At 40.1% G+C, this 17,165-nt stretch overlaps 1 protein-coding gene across 1 annotated transcript in view; it reads right to left on the bottom strand.

Moving 5' to 3' along the window:
- Positions 1-6,366, bottom strand: part of LOC125899237 (SH3 domain-binding protein 4) — a 65,277-nt gene extending 58,911 nt beyond the window's left edge. Inside the window, exon 1 of the mRNA XM_049593349.1 lies at positions 6,220-6,366. The gene's annotated coding sequence lies outside the window, so the exon portion shown is untranslated. The remainder of the gene's footprint in view (positions 1-6,219) is intronic.
- Positions 6,367-17,165: the final 10,799 nt, after the last annotated feature.

A 17,165-nucleotide genomic window follows, 5' to 3' on the forward strand; every position in this document is an offset into this window, starting at 1 on the left:
GGAGAGAAAATATTGCTAATGTTTAGCATTCTGCTAACTGAAACCAAAGACTCATTGCTGTGGCTTCAAGTTCACGTTTAAGTAGCTGATGTTAGCTAGAGCCTCCAATCACAGCATGTCCTCCGTCTCACTCCCCGCCACTAAAGACCATCTCGCCAAGAGGAGAGCGAGCAGGAGCTCCGGAGACCCCTAGTCAGCGGCTGCAGCAATCTGAATCCAGCCAGCGCAAACTCCAGCTCAGACAAACAAGACAGTCTCGACTCTCCATTGGATCATCAAACTTTCTGTTGCTGCTGTGACACAGGTTAAACCCAACACCCTGCACTGAGGGGGGCTTGCGCTGAATTTGAGCCAAATAAAGGTCCATCTCCCATGCTGCTGCCCACTCTCCTCCTTGGAGAAGCAGTCCACGGCTGTGGGAAGCGAGGCAGGGGAACTGTGGGGCTAGCAGCTAATTCTTGTCTCATTTGTGATCTGATAAACAGAGAGGGAGCAGGTTAAAGAGGGACTGAGCGAATGAGCTGCAGCCAACTCTACAATGAAATAAGACTGAAGATTAAATCAATATATGGGAAACACTGGGTTACTGTAATAAGTGTGTGCACATGTCTGTGGTCATCTGGTGGGAGGGGCTTAAGACAGAGAGCAGCAGGAGGAGGGTGTATGTCTGCCTACTTTACCTTTAAAGGGAATTTCTTCAACACACAACTTTTGGAGATGTTCCCCATTTCTCTTATTGACAACAGGTCCCATGAACACACTAAAACCAGAAGTAATATATCTTCTTCCTCTGTGCCACAGAGTTCCATCACTGTCCAAAAACAGTCTGCAGATACTTTAGTACTCACCTAACGTATAGCCGACAACAGCTAGAGGACTAAAACAACATGATACACCATCCTTTAATCAATCTAGGCCATCACTGAGCCTGTTGAGTCTCTGGTGCCATTAATTATTGCAAGCTACATTATTTAATTCATATATGAAACATGAGAGGCCTCATAATTTAACCACTGCTAATGTAATTGTTTTTTAATTCAAATATAAATGAGTCATTAGATATAACAACCGTGATACGCCTACATTAGGGTTTATCTTTACATTTCTCATTATATCCTCCTCCATAACAGTGTTCAGACACACATCAGCTTTTTGCATGTGAACATGCAGACTGAGTGAGTCACGGTCACACTGTCGGCTGCAGCTTTCTGGAAATGAGCACATATTTCACTGAGTGCTGGAGCAGAGAGAGACACTTCTAAATCAAACACACAGTATTCGTGTATCATTCAATATGGAAATTATATCAAGACTTGATGACAGTGTGTGGTTACCAGTTAAATCAAATCTACCAGGAACTGAAAGCTGTCGTTGAGCATGCTGGGAAATCACCCAGTTTATTTTCCATGTTGTTTGTGCCGCAGCAGAAAATATCACATCCTCTTTTCATATTTAACTGAATAAACTGTCTGACATATCTGAGGGATAATGTGAGTTTTGACGAGTTTAATGCAAATCACACATTCTTCAATCTCCATTGTCAAGTTTTATTGTATTTTTTTCAAATGTGCCTTTTTGTCAGAAAAGTCGTTGATTGAAATGACTTCAGTGCAATAAAAAATCAACTTGCAGACAGCTGACACTCGCCTGACATGACACACATCACAGACTTTGTCACTGTCACGTCTACATCATCAGATCATTTCAGTGTTTCCCACAAAATTAGATGTGGAGGTAGCTGATGGTGGCAGGGTGGGGGGTCCCCTTTAAATGGGGAGGTTTTTGTGGGTCCGTGAATGCAGCACTTAAATCTTGAAGGGATAGTGCACCCAAAAAATTCAGCCATTATCTACTCACCCATATGCCGAGAGAGGCTCAGGTGACGTTTTAGACTCCTCACATCACTTGCAGAGATCCCAGGGGAGAGGAGGTAGCAACACAACTCCACCTAATGGAGGCTGACGGTGCCCCAGATTCAAACGTCCAAAAACACATAATTGAAACCACAAAATATCTCCATACTGCTCGTCCGTAGTGATCCAAGGGAACCTCATTGTAACTGCCTCTCTGGGCATCGAGCTCAAGTGTGCGCGCTTGCACACAAGACCAGCGAAAGCATGTGAACACACGTGCGTGCAGTGCACAGAGAGGCAGTCAGAGCTACAGGCTACAGTGAGGCTAAAAACAGAGTTCAAATGACGTTTTTCCAAACAACTTTTTATGTCGGGGCTTCAGGACACTTGGATCACTACGGACGAGCAGTATGGAGATATTTTGTGGTTTCAATTATGTGTTTTTGGACGTTTGAATCTGGGGCGCCGTCAGCCTCCATTAGGTGGAGTTGTGTTGCTACCTCCTCTCCCCTTGGATCTCTGCAAGTGATATGAGGACTCTAAAACTTCACCTGAGCCTCCCTCGGCATATGGGTGAGTAGATAATGGCTGAAGTTTCATTTCTGGGTGCACTATCCCTTTAATGAGTTCAGTTTTTCCTCTCAGCAGCAGCTTGTGGAGTTTTGAGTTGCAGGGTGGATAATTGATCAGTCGATCTGATCAGAGCTGATCAGACCAGATTGATGGATGAGAGGCAAACTTAAAGACCCAGTGCAATGAACGGTTAATTTCGGTTTCACTGAGTCTGACGTTCTGCTGCTCTGGGCTCTGTGAAAGTGGAGAAATTAATAACCGAACGGTATAACAAACAGTCCAGCTCCTTAACAAAATAAAAATATATTAATGTGCGGCAGCAGATGTGCTAATCGTGGTGGACTGCCACAAATAATTTAATGTATGGGAAACCCTGCATTTCGTGACGTAGCACACATCAGACTTCAAGGAAATTTCTTTACCTGGTTCCTTAATCTTAATTTCTTTTGTCCATGCTTCAAAAGTTTTCGATGAATTCAGACACTAAACACAAATCTGAACCAACTTTCATGTTCAGTCGGGGCCAAAGCGGTGAGCTGACCAACATTTCCATCCCAAGATCCAAGCCCCACAAACATGACCTCAGTACTGTGTAGAACTGAAGATGCTCTCTCATGAAAGGAAGTCAGACTCCAACAAAGCAGGAACTGCGGCCAGTCCAGCTACCACACAGGTTGTAAACAAACCCCCAGTTCAGCATTTCATCTAAAACCACATCATTTAGAGGTGAAACCAAACTGCCCCCACACCTAAACGTGCATAAATAGCCCCCAGTGCAGAGGAAAACTGTGAGCACAGAATTACACCAAATCCAGTGGGTCAAAGTTGAAGCAGGAAGTCTGTGTTTACAACAGACAGCTTACATAAGAACTTTAACATCTGCCTTACAAGTAATTTGGTTAAGATGAATGGTTTGAGTCCAGTTTAAAACCACATCATCTGAAAACTTGTCATATGGATCCTCACGTCTCAGCGCCAGAGTTGGTTTGAAACTCATTATCATGATATAAATGATGTTCAAAGCTACAATATGACTCAGGATTGTTACAGCGAAACACATTTTCCTTTAAAGAGCGGCTTAAAAGTGCAAACTTTAAGCAAAGGAGCAAACCCAGCATGCTGCTGTCAGATATTGACTAAACCACTTAAGGTGGTATGTGTGGAGAGCAGCAGGGCGGCTCAGAGGAGAAGGAGAAAAAGTCAGGAGGCTCGGCCTCAGCATGTTAACAGCTCTACTGCCAGGAAACATACGGGTGAGTGATTAGGAGAAAGGAGACATATATGCTCAGTTTCCATTTCACACTCACGATATTGCAAATTTATTTTAAGATGATTTTCAGTGGCTTCAATCAAAGGAATACTGTGACATTTTTGTAAGATACTTATTTGCTTTCTTGCAAAGATTAACATCACTCTCATATTCATAGTTCAATATGAAGCTTCAGTCAGCAGCTGCTTAGTTTAGCTTAGCATAAAGACTGGAAACAGGAGGACACAGCTAGCCTGGCTCTGTCCAAAGGTAAGACAATCCACCATCTAAAGCTCAATGACTAACAAGCTGCATCTCACTTCTTTATCTAATACAAATATCAAAGTGTAAAATCAACAGTTTTCCACGTTACAGGTGGTTGTGTTATGTGTGGGAGTGGGACTATCTCTCAGTCAAGTTGCAGTGAGTTCCTGGAGTCTAGTTGTCGTATTGACGTTGCCAGGCAACCAGCAACTCTGTGAAGTCGCTGCTCTCTGCGAAGAAGTAGTCCCCCAGACCGGTCCTTTAACTCTCACTAACCATGGATTAAACTGATTATAAAGACACTAATACATTATTAGGGACTGTTCTTTATTTATCAGAGAAGGGGGTGTAACTTTAGGATTTGTTTTGGCGGTTTTTTGGACCCTCAAAAAAAAAATGGCAGAAATTGCACAACCCTCCGTCCACCATAACTTTGTTATTAGATTTGATTTTTAAAACGTTCCCTTTAATGTTTTAAAGTTAAAAGCATGGTCATGTTTTTTTTCTGACTTCTGCATTATGGCACACGATGTGTCCAGAGACCGTCCGAAATGTGAAAATCCGATGATAAAATCTTTTTGAATCGTTTTCACAGTTTCTGGCTGTGAGAAATGGGGTCATCTTTTCTTTGAAAACTGGCAGTAAAATAAATTATATTTATATATATATATATATATATATATATATTTTATTTTTTTTTAAGTTTTTGTATTTTGGCATAGGGCAGGGGCACACTGCAATAAACTATATTTATTATGTATTTAGATTTTAACCACTTTAATCTACCTATAACTCTTTCTTTGATGTTTGTGATGCATGTCTTTGCCTCATGTAAAGTTCCTTGAGTTGCTTCTATGTTTAAGGTGCCAAACAAATTAAGATTCCTTACCTTAAGTCAACTTCAAAATATTTCTACATATCTTATTTCCACTTTTTACAGTATTTTTCACTGAAATTTACTGTTAATTTCCATCTTTGACTGTTGACTTTCAGCAACTGTAAAATATAATAGCTCAGTATATATTGTTGCCACAGCTTTTAAATAGCCCAGCTGGAGGGACTTTGACAAATATATATATATATATATATATATATATATATATAATTTTGCATTTTACAATTTTAATTAGCACGGTGCCACATAATTGTTTCAATTATCCACTTATCTGCAGATAATGTTCATGATTAATTAATTAAACGGTCCATAATGTGACAGAAAACTGTGAAAATGATGTTTCCAACTGCCTCGTGTGACATCTTCAAATGTCTGAAAACTTAAAAAATATATATATATTCATGTACTGTCATAGAAGAGTCATAAAAGTAGCAAATATTTTGAAAAGCTGAACCCAGAGTTTGATTTTGCTTATTTATTTTTTGTTTTGTATTTTTGTTTATTTGTTTTGTTGTTTTGCTTTTTTCTCAATCAATCAATATCAAAGTTGTTGCCTAATATTTTTCTGTTAATTGACTCAGTCAGATAAATAATCGCAGCTCTAACCTCCATCCCTCCTCCTCATCATCTTCCTCTCTGTGTTTATTTTTGGCTCCACAGTTCAGACTCAGACGGCTCGTGCAGTGTGAAACCTCTGTGATCCGGGTTTCCTGCAAACACGTACTGTGAAGATGATGAAGGTGATGATGCCAAATCTCCACTAGAAATCAGAGGAGGTGTATTTGATGCTATGGCAACTGGTGTCCCCAACTCCAGCCACAGACAGAGACACAGAGGCGGACACACAGAGCACCGTGTTCATTATAAACAGCTGCACAGAGACTTAACGGGCCGTCAGCTTATGACACAGTATCTGACACGTATCATCACAGCTTTAGTTTCTCTCAGGCTGCTTTTGAACTTGAAACGATGGCGTTATAAAGACAAACGCTGCAAAGCGCCGTTACAGTAGTTTCACAGCAGGTACGGTTCAGTTCCACCCACAGACAGAAAGAAAGGCTTCAAACGGTCCAACTCGCACCGAGACGGAAAAACAGAGGACGCGGAGCTTCACCGTTAAACTCTGGGTGTTTTCAGGACTTGGAAAGACTGCAAAGAATCCAAAGCAGACCAGTTTGTTGTCGATTAATCGTCGTTTTCCCCCAAATCTGCTCCACTCCAGCTGAGTCCCCACAGTGAAAAGTTCCTTCTGTGCGCCGGGATGAAGCTCCGTCGCTCCCAGGTGGAGCCGCTCAAACATGTTCTCACACTTTCACATTATGAGCAAGAAATGCGTTTTGAACAGACACAGAGGGAGATGAAGAGGAGGAGACATGTCAGCTTACCTGGCACAGAAGAAGTCTTGTTTTGTCCCATGAAGAAGGCGATAACAGCCGAGCAGGCGCAGTTTCCGTCGAGCTCTCCCGGTGGTGCTGGATGTGTGTGTGCGGATCCACCGTGGGCTCCTGGAGGAAAGCAGCACAGCTCCGGCTGATGTCACCGGGACAGGGAGGGGCCTCACCGGGACACATGATGTCACTTCACTGGTTCAAATGGCTCTGACTCCACACGCAGATATACAGTACACAGACAGGAACAGTTATGTTATTATCAGAGACTGTTAATGGTGAAGGGTTTGTGGCGAGAGACCCTCAGACACGGAAACAGCTCCCACACAACACTACAGCAAGGACACTAGATGTGTGCAGAAGGAGCAACACAGTGGTGGAAAGCAGAGGTGGGACCAAGTCACCAAAGTGTTTTCAAGTTACAAGTAAGTGTCAAGTCATTGCACTCGAGTCCCAAAGTCTAGTTTTGAGTCCTGAGCAAGTCATAATAAGCTCCTTATCAAATGTAATGTCACCTTGGAAATAAACCTATAAAAAAAGAATATTATTGATTTAAAAACAGCGTCATTTGCTGTATAGACCCTCAAAAAGGCAAAGCCATCATGGTTTCCTTTTTTTTTTAAATCTAAATAGTAGCTATCTAAAACAAAATGATATGCTTTTTCGATATAAGCTACAAAATCTTAACCTGGAAATCGAAATTCGAATTTGCTCTGCATGGGGATCTGGCCCCGACAAGCAGAGCCTGTTGAATCGTAACATTACGTAACATTTGTTCTTCATGATTCTCTCCTGCAGCTTGATTGGATGCTGACTGGCTAAGACATTGTGGATCATCTGGGGAGATACGTCTCACTTGGCTTGAAATTAATTGCGTTCACATAAGATGATTGAGAAAATGAAGGGAAATAATTGATTTGAGGCACATTTAATTTAAATGCTTTTTAATCTTTGGGCTTGGTGAAAGGTATCAGGGAGGCAATTTTCAAGTCAAAGGCTCAAGTCCAAGTGAAGTCACAGGTCAGTGGTATTAAAGTCCAAGTCTTTTTTGATTTTGAGTATGTCGAGTATAAGTTCATCAAACACCAGACTTGAGTTCACACCTCTGTGAAAAGAATTATTACTCAGGTATAGAGTTTTAAATACTTGTATTTTAATTGAGTATTACCATTTTATGTTACTTTATGTGTCTTCTCTTTTACATTTGACTCCACTCCACAGGCCAAATTATATCCCTGATAACACAAAACATATGATGCATTCATGAATAGATTGTTAAACCAGTTGTTCCAAAGCTTCACTGTTTTAGTGGAACTGATAACTTATGAGAAGTGATACAAACCAAAGAGACATTTCCCTCTGAACTTTTCACATGGTTTCATTTTTTTTAAAAAATGAGGTGCAAACAGGTCATTTTGTCCAATATTTTACAAAAAGCGAAAAAAAGTGAAAACATATTTGTGTATCAGAACTTAGTTTCTTCTTATTGCACCAGTTTCAAATGTTATCAGCTGATTAAATGGCTGCTATCACTTGTTATCACCACCACTATAGACAGTTTCACTGGAGTTGCTAGTCAACAGCTTTGGTCCATGTTTACTTCCTGTCAGCTGATGTCATTCACATACAATGCAAGGAAATACAAAGGGACCCTTTCAGGATGTTTATGATGCTTCAGACGGGGCAAACTGTGTCTACTTGCATGTTGAGAGAGAGAAAGGGTCGCAGTTTTAAAACATGGTCAGCATTGACAGTTGAAATAAACTACTTGATTAGTTTAGAAAAATATTAAAATAGGTTAAAGGTTAAAATAAGTCTGTTTGTTGAGGAAGTTAACATAGGTCAACGTTTACTTCTGGTTTCACAAAGTACACAAACAGCAGTGTCCAGGGTGGAAGTGCTGTGTTTGTTTGACCCATACATCCACTTTGACCTCTCCTCTCTATATTACATCACCTGACTTCTTCTGTACTCCAGTCACAATTACTATGACCACTAGAGGCCACCACCGAACAAATTTGAACCACCCTGCTGTGATACATCTTTAAAAAAAATAAATGATATCCCTCTGAGCCAATTAGGAGTGGAGTCTGGGAGATTTATACTTGTGCATCAGTTCTATGCAGAGCTTATGCTGTTGGGAGCATTTATACTTGTTTGGTGGTGTGTGTGTGTGTGTGTGTGTGTGTCACTCTGCAGTTACACCTCCAAAACACTGGTCAGTTGATTCAAAACACACATTAAACACACATTACACATGGCTTAATAGCAACAGTTTTAATTAGAAGTCCACAAATCAGCTTCACTATTACTTGCAGGATTCAAAGACAAAGCACTTGTCTTTTACTGGATGTGTTTTCCAAACAAATACAACATGCTAATGTTATTAGCACAAGCCTATGGCATTTTACATTGTATACATCACAAATGCCACAAAAACAAAGGACATGTGCATTGATTTTAGACGCAACCACCCTGCCCCTGTAAACACCACTGTAAATGGAGAAATTGTTGAGATTGTCGATTCGTACAAGTACCTGGGCATCATCATCGATGATAAACTGACTTTTGAGGAAAACACCAACATGCTGATCAAGAAAAGCCAGCAGCGTCTGTTTTGTCTAAGGAAGTTGGCAAAGTTCCAGGACGACAGATCTCTGACGACAATGTTTTATAGATCTTTTATTGAGTCTGTTGTCACCTTTTCTTTTATTTGCTGGTTTGCATCACTAAATCTGAAACAGAAAAACTCATTAACCAAGATAACAAAAGTCAGCAGTAAAATCATTGGCACTCAGCAAAAATCCCTTTCAGATCTGTACAATAACCAGCTATCAAAGAAGGCAAAATCCATTATGTCTGACAGCACTCACCCCCTGCATTCAGAATTTAAGTTCCTGCCCTCTGGTTCCCGTCTCAGACAACCATCAGCCAAAACTAACAGATACAAATTCTCCTTCATACCCTCTGCCATCTCACTGCTTAACTCTGTACAGTACAGGTAGCATCATCATCAGTTCATATTTTATTCAAGTATGCGTTTTTATTTATTTAGTTATGACTGATTTTATGTGACTGTTGCCTTGTGTGTGTCAACCTTGTTGTTGTCGTTGTTTGTTGCTGTTGTTTTTATTGCTACTGCAGCAGAATCAATTGCCCCTCGGGGACAAATAAATGTCTTGAATCTTGAATCTACATTAGCCTAGCAGCTAGCAGAGATTTCCTCTGCTCATATGAAGCCAGGATAAATCACACACAGGACTTTAAATGCTATTTTTGTGGAGGCCTTATTGTCTTCACAATTTATTGTTTCTTATCTGTGAAATTAAAGTAAATAAAAGCTTTGTTTCCACTGAGGGAAATGGTTTCAGCTCGCAGAGACAGACAGGAGGTCTGCGTCGCCGCAACATGTACTTGCATCTCTGAGGAGGTGCGTGTCAGGCTGTGGCGAGTGTTATGCAGTAGGCTCTGCATCAGAAGTATAAATCCCACTTTAGAGTCGAGCCATACCACTTTAGATCTATGCTCCTGGTGACAGCTGATAAAAGCCATTTAATGGGTTGATAATATTAAAGACAGGTGCTTCTTTCCTTCCCATTAATCATCTCATGACCCCTCAGGCTTATCTGGGGACTTTGGAGGGGCCCAACCCCTGTATTGGGAACCACTGGATTACTCTAGCTAACAGTATTTAAAGTAGTTAAAACTGGTTCCACCTGCAGCAGCTACAGTAATAACATGCTGCTTTAACATTGATGCATCAGTATTAACATTACATTATGAGCATTTTTACTTCTGACACTCCTAGTACATTAAGTGATAATTATTCTGTACTTCTACTTAAGCAGGATATGATATGATATATAAACTGATTGATTGGTAATAACTTTGAGGTAAGTCTACTTGTACTTTACTAGATACTTCATGCTGCTTATAATATATTCTCCTTCATATTTAGAGGGGTAACTGTACTTTTTACCCCACCACATATTTATGAAATGACTAACCATTTTGCAGATTATGATTTTACATAATTCATTCATTTTCCATTACTGCTTATCCTGTTGAAAGGAGGGCTGGAGTCTATCCCAGCTGTCACTGGGTGAGAGGCAGGGTTCACCCTGGACAGGTCCCCAGACTATCACAGGGCTGACACATAGAGACAGACAACCATTCACACTCACATTCACACCTACGGACAATTTAGAGTCACCAGTTAACCTGCATGTCTTTGGACTGTGGGAGGAAGCTGGAGCACCTGGAGGAAACCCACGCTGACATGAGGAGAACATGCAGACTCTGCACAGAAGGGCTCCTCTCTGATTTTACATAAGATATAATAAAACTGACCTGCAGATATCAAAGCCATAAGCTAAAATAACATGCTTGGCATCACCCACCCCTTACTATAGAATATATTTGTTTAACAAAAACAGAGCAGCTCTTTATTGTTTATGCAAAACCTGTTTTTATGTTTGTTTTTACAACCACCTGTGGAGCCCATTATTCTAAAGGAGCGAGGCATCATGGAAATGTCACTATCTATGATTGTTATCAGGACACAGTGGGCGAGAGCAGGCATGTCCTCTCATATAGATACTGTAAAGTTAGATTTCACAGAATTTACAGGAAGTCTGGCATTATGTGGAGACATGTGAGCAACTGTGCGAGGTTCAAAATAGTGTCTGACAGAATAATTCATGATCTGCTGTGGAAAGTTCAGAAACAGAAGATCAAACCTGTCTTCAACCTCCACAGAGACGCAGCATCAGAAATAAGAATCTTTATGATGGTAGAAATTTTTCTGTTGGATTCTAACAGTGTTTGTTTTCTCTCTTACTGAATTATTATTATTTGTTTCTGAAACATTAAAAATAATGACTGATGATTTGTCCACAGTGCAGACACACAGTTTATTTTGAACTAGTTACTGTTGTGAATATAAGCCCCCTGAGCATCCCCTAAAGGCTACATTGTTCATTACATCCCACAAAACATGTTACAACACATCCCCCTCCTCATCTGCACTCTTCATCTGTTGATAGAAAGAGTCATCTCTCTTTCTTTGGTTTACTGAACAAACATACGGTCTATTCCTGTTTTCTGTTGCCGTTCTTGTGTTGTCTTTGCCTTGGATTTGGGGACTATCTCTCAAAAACAACTAAAAAAAAACTTGTGGTGTCTCAAGACAGATTTTCACTCACAATGACTTTTATTTGAAGACAACAGTTTCTGAAAAAAACACAGTTTAATTTAGGAAGTAGTATACTCGAGCCCTGTACCGTGATGTCATTAAAATCAAAAGGGTTCAGTATCTGGGGAGCAGGAATATGCTCAATACATTTAGACAAACCCGCCCTTTGATTTTAAGATACAGTATCTTGTGTGAGAAGTTGACATTTTGTCCAAAAGGTGGCACTAGAGGGGAAGCTCACGGTTCATCCTCTGGGGAGCAGGAATTTGCTTAATGCTTTTAACAACAAACCTGCCTGTTGATTATAAGATTTGGTATCTTGGGTGAAAGGCTGACATTTTGTCTTAAGGGTAGCACTAGAGGAGAAGCTCATGGACATCCAAAATGGGAATGATCTATCCTCTGGGGAGCAGTAATGTGCTCAACAAATTAAACAACAAACCTGTGTTGATTATAAGATATAGTATCTTGTGTAACAGTTGAGATTTTGTCCTGAGGGTGAAGGGGGGATTATTTGGATGGCCAAATAAAAATGGTTCATACTCTGGGGAATATGATAAACTGTTCAGAGTTCTTGTGTACAGACAAATGGAATTGTTGGTCTGATTGTGGCACTAGAAAAAAAATCTGAGAGGCACCGAAATTATTAGAATTCATCCTCTGGAGACTGATCTCATCCTCAGAAATTCTAATGGAAATCCAGCCTGTCATTTTGCAGGTCCTTTGTCATGGGCCCAAGTGTTTGACCACTATCAAGACTTGTGCCACTAGTGGAATATTCTCACATAGCCAAAAGAGAAAAAGGAGTCTGCGTTGTTTGTATTGCTTTAAACCCATCAATATCATCTTGGGCAATGCTAATCCCAGGATACAGCCATGGTGCCCCTGCAAATAAGTGTCAGGCCGGAACTTGTCTTGGCGAAGAGGTAAGTGGTGGCATTAAAACACCTGCAAAAGTGGACATCACATTAAACACCATGAGATGTTTTAGCATGTAGGTTGCGGAAGGAAGCTAAAGGTCCAAACGTACTTGGGTGGAACATACGCAGAACGGACTCCGCGGAGGTCCGCGCGGACTCAAAGCGGATGTCCGCAAGCCCTGTGTGCGCAAAGCTCAGATTTTACGACTGCACGGACTCCACTCCGCACACCAGTGACTGCTCGGCATGTATTTTTCACATCGTGGGGATTTTTCACAGACATTTTTACAGGAAACTACAACACGGAAGTGCGCTCGACTATGAAAGCCCAAATGACTGCGGACATTCCTCGCGGAGTCCGTTTCGCTTATAGTACACCCAAGTATGTTCGGGCCTTAAAAGCTACAGTCCACACCCGCTGAGTCAGACAACCAACTACTTCATTAAATTATTAACATATTTTAACATCAATTTACATGCAGAACTGGTTTGACTATATGACAGTATGTGCTGTTTTAATCACATTCAGGCAGATATACTTTATGTTGCATTTTAGTTGATGGTTTACCTTTACGATGTGTGCCTCCGTTGGTGCTGCCATTGTTTTGTGATGTCAGACAACTGCTTCCTCTTTATAAATGGATTTTCCCTGAATTTACAAGTAGGAATTCAAACTTTGAGTGATGGTATCTGTACTTATTCTAGTACAACATGTCCTAACAGCAAGTGAACCTCTGGCTGTCACACCACATTACTTTACACTGGACTACATGTCCCATTGGATGTATAGATTACACCTCATTTCAGCCTTGTGAAACAGCCATACCTCATCCATTGCAGCACTTTCAATACGAAAAGTTTCACTCAATATGGTGCGACGCAATGAGATGTGGCGCCTACACAGTTAGGACAGTCCATAGAAAACAATGCAGTCAAACTGATTTAGTCGATGATGCTCACTTGCCTTGCATCCAGTTAGAACAAATTGTTAGAAAGTTGGACATTTTCAAGTTGTGACTTGTCTAAAACGCAGCATAAGGCACATTGGTGCTTTGAGCTAAATGCTAACATTAGCATGCTAACTAAATCAGTGAGAAACCTCTGAAACTGGTTAGTTAACTTGACTCTGCTTTGTGTTGTGCTGGATGAAGGAATGATGGACAGGAGGTCTACGTCTATTTCTTTGCTGCCATTTACTGTCTTGATAGGACCCAAATGTATAATCTATACAATAATAGTTGAGATATTTCAGTCTGGACCAAAGTGATGGACCAATGTTGCCATCCTGAGAAGAAAAACAAAATAAGAGTAAAAACTGAATGATTGATCTTCAATCAGTGTGATGAATGACAAGGTGGAGGTGTAGGAATTGATCGACTCCGAGGCTGTAATAAATCAGAGTCTGGGTTTATATCTGACAGACAAACAGGCCGCCACATCACGTCCATGAAACTAGATTGCATTACACTAACACCACAGAGCAGGCAGCTAATATATACAGTGTATAATAACTCAGAATACCTAACAAAATGTTTTATGTTTTATAGCCTCAACCCAGAAAAAGCAGATGTACTAACAGCGAGCATTCTGAATAAAAATCTCTTCATTTATATTCAGTGGGAGACGTCGGCTTGATAAAATGCATTGGCTTCTCTACATATATAAAGAAGATGTGTGGTGTAATATTGAGGCTTATGGGCAGATTGAAGACGGATTGCAAATGCATCAAGTAACTGTGGTTTCATAATACGTGTTTGCACATGAAACAAATGGAGCCATTATTGCAGAATGTTCCAGCACGTACCGTGGAGCCTGTGAAGCTCCATCTTCAGGCGAACGCACTGATGGCTTCTGGGTAAACTGATTCCACAGACAAAAACTTATAACGCATGACTGGAGGTGTGGGACATTATTTTAAACTTTGCTGCTAAGTTTATAAGTGCACAACGTGGCCAGATGTATGTGGACGCCTGTATAGTCAAGCCATGTGAGATAGCTGTAAGTTACAGTGAAAATGGTAGAAATAATAATATGATAACAAGTTGTACGCTTCATGGTTGTAATGAATAAAGTTTTCACCATGACTATGAACCTCTGCATAACCTTGGAGGGTATTATCCTGCTCATAGCACTTGCCCCCAAAATGCCATGTTCTTAAATTAAAAGTACCAGTGGTTTATTTACCCATATTCTAACCTGATCTCAATTTACTGTTTCAAATATCATAAAAAAGTTCCTTAGCTGCAAAATTTCTGCGGTTTGCATTGCTTTACGACCTCTAGCTTTACAGAAGAGGTTCAGGAGACTGATCAAGGAGTGTTAAAATACTTTTGAAGGCTGGAGAGACTTAGATTTTTAACACACCCAAACTATAGCCTGCGTACTGGAACTTGATGTTAAAACTGTCACCCTCACACTCATGCTAGTTAACTACTTAGCTCTCTGACTCTATCTCACACTTTTAATTGCAAATACTTTCTTTTTTTGTGCAGCTTCAGTCACGTTTCCTTCCCCTCTTCCCTGCAGCTGGTCCTCAGGCTGCAGCTTCACCTCCTCCTGTCGTGAGATGGTTTGGACCTCCAGTTTCTCATAAATATCAAAAGCTTTGGAAATGAAATTTGGGTGTTTTTCAGCTTTTGTATCTTTTTTTTTTTTGTTTGTTTTCAACAGTTGGTGGTGGTTACACAAATAACCCCAGTTCCAGGATCTTTGGCTGAGACTTACAGTCCTACCTCCAGTTTTACCTTTAGTCTAGTTAAGATCTGCAAAAAAGCACCTGCTTCATAGGTGTCTGTGATACTGTCCAGTTACTAAAACTGTATCTACGACTTCCAGCCAGTCAAAATCTAGAATTCACATTAATTATGGTATAATACACTTTAACCGAGACTGTCCACTTTCAAAAAAAAATTTCACACAGGTTGTTTGTACAACAGCTTATTACGACCCATTTTTACATTCACTGTTAGACGGCAACCTCTAGAGCTCATAGTAATCTTGACGGAAGCACTGAAAAAGTCAGGTGACATAGTCTAAAGAGCAACAAAGTCCATGTCAGGAGGTCAGAGTGGACAAATGTGTCAAACAAACACAGGACTTTGATCCGGGAAACTGCTGTTCATGTCACGTGTCAAACCAAAACTCAACATTGAGTTCTTTTAACTATGTTACTTTTTTATTTTACGGAGTAATGCAGTTATCTGCATAATGTCGACATATGGACTTACATACGTAAGTTAAGTAACAAATTTTTTCTTCTAAACCTAACCATGTAATTTTGTTGCTTAAATCTAACGGTCATATACAGCATATTCTGTTGTTCAGGGATGAGGACATGTTGATCTCCTGCCGCTGGTATGGAGCACTATTTTAAGAAACATGTTTGAAATAGATACATCGGTTTCAAACATTGTTAACTGCCCTCATACTTCCATGTGTCCTTTATGTTGGTATAGATACAGCCAATAGAAGGCACTAGAGGGCGGAGTCAAAAGTTTCACACAGCAACAAACAAAGCGACAGTGGAGGAGGTCGTTATAGTGTACCTTTTGTACAATATAACATTGTCGCTGGCAGCGGTCTGCACGGCCATATAATGTTACATCCCGACATATGGACGAGGAATTCTTTTCACTTTACTACCGATTTGTTCTCACATTATTTAAATTTCTTTGTGATCTCCTATGGTTGTATCTCGCTTGAACGACACCACACTGTCTTCACGATCTCCAGCAGTGTGGGGCAAGTTACTCTCAAAATATAATATATTACATAGCCTATTACTAGTTACTTTCATTTGAATGTGCCAGTAAGCTACAACAGCACCGTAGCGAGAGTTATGCATAAGAACGGCATTGTGTCTGGATTCCTATGCAAGTATGGAAAGTATGGAAACAAATTTGATCAATTTCCAGATATTAAAAAGTATGGAAAATGAAAAATAAAGTATGGAAAAATATTTTTATATAAATATATAATAATATAATATATAATATTATAGTTTCCAGACTATTACCACTGTTCTAATATACTGTTTTCTAAAATAGAAAATTAGGTTTTTCTTTGAATTGAATCAATCTTCATGTGATTGCTTTTTACGGTACAACTTTGAGTGGAACAATCAGAAATGCACATGTAACCATATGTAGGTTTTTACATGTTATTGCACATGTTTAAGTTGTAATTCTAACAAGTTTAACTTGTTGTTTTTGAGCCAGTGTTGCCTTTGTAGTTGACTGTTGACCTCACCTACAAAATGTTGAGATGGGACATGTTGTTTTACTTCTCCGTGTGTGTGTGTGTGTGTGTGTGTGTGTGTGTGTGTGTGTGCGTGTGTGTGCGTGAGTGTGAAACAGTATTTACAGTTTTATGTTCAGACACTTCAGGGACACAAAAAAATTGTAAACACTGAACTCTTAAATTGTGTTAAAATAAAATTCAATGCATTGAACTTACCTGAGTTTTTATTTGCATGCCATTATGGTACTTGGCTACAATCGCCTATTAAGAATAATTAAATATGATGTGAAATATGATACACTGATATATTTACTCAGATGTCGCATATTCTCTGGAAAAAAAAAAAACAACAAACGCTGAGAAGTCTGGAAATTAGGGTATGGAAAAGTATGGAATTTTGAAATTCCAAATGTGTAGGAACTCTGCTGTGTGCCAGCGTTGCTCTGCTGTTGTAGGGGACGTGGATGGAAACACAACATATACTACCATCACCCAGACTTCGGGACGAGGAAAAAACAAACCGGAGGCCAGCTCCTTATCCTCGCTACTTTCTTGCACCCGTAGCACGCAGAACAGGATACGTGATAGAT

Source organism: Epinephelus fuscoguttatus, linkage group LG13, assembly GCF_011397635.1.
Source record: "Epinephelus fuscoguttatus linkage group LG13, E.fuscoguttatus.final_Chr_v1".
Taxonomy (NCBI): domain Eukaryota; kingdom Metazoa; phylum Chordata; class Actinopteri; order Perciformes; family Serranidae; genus Epinephelus; species Epinephelus fuscoguttatus.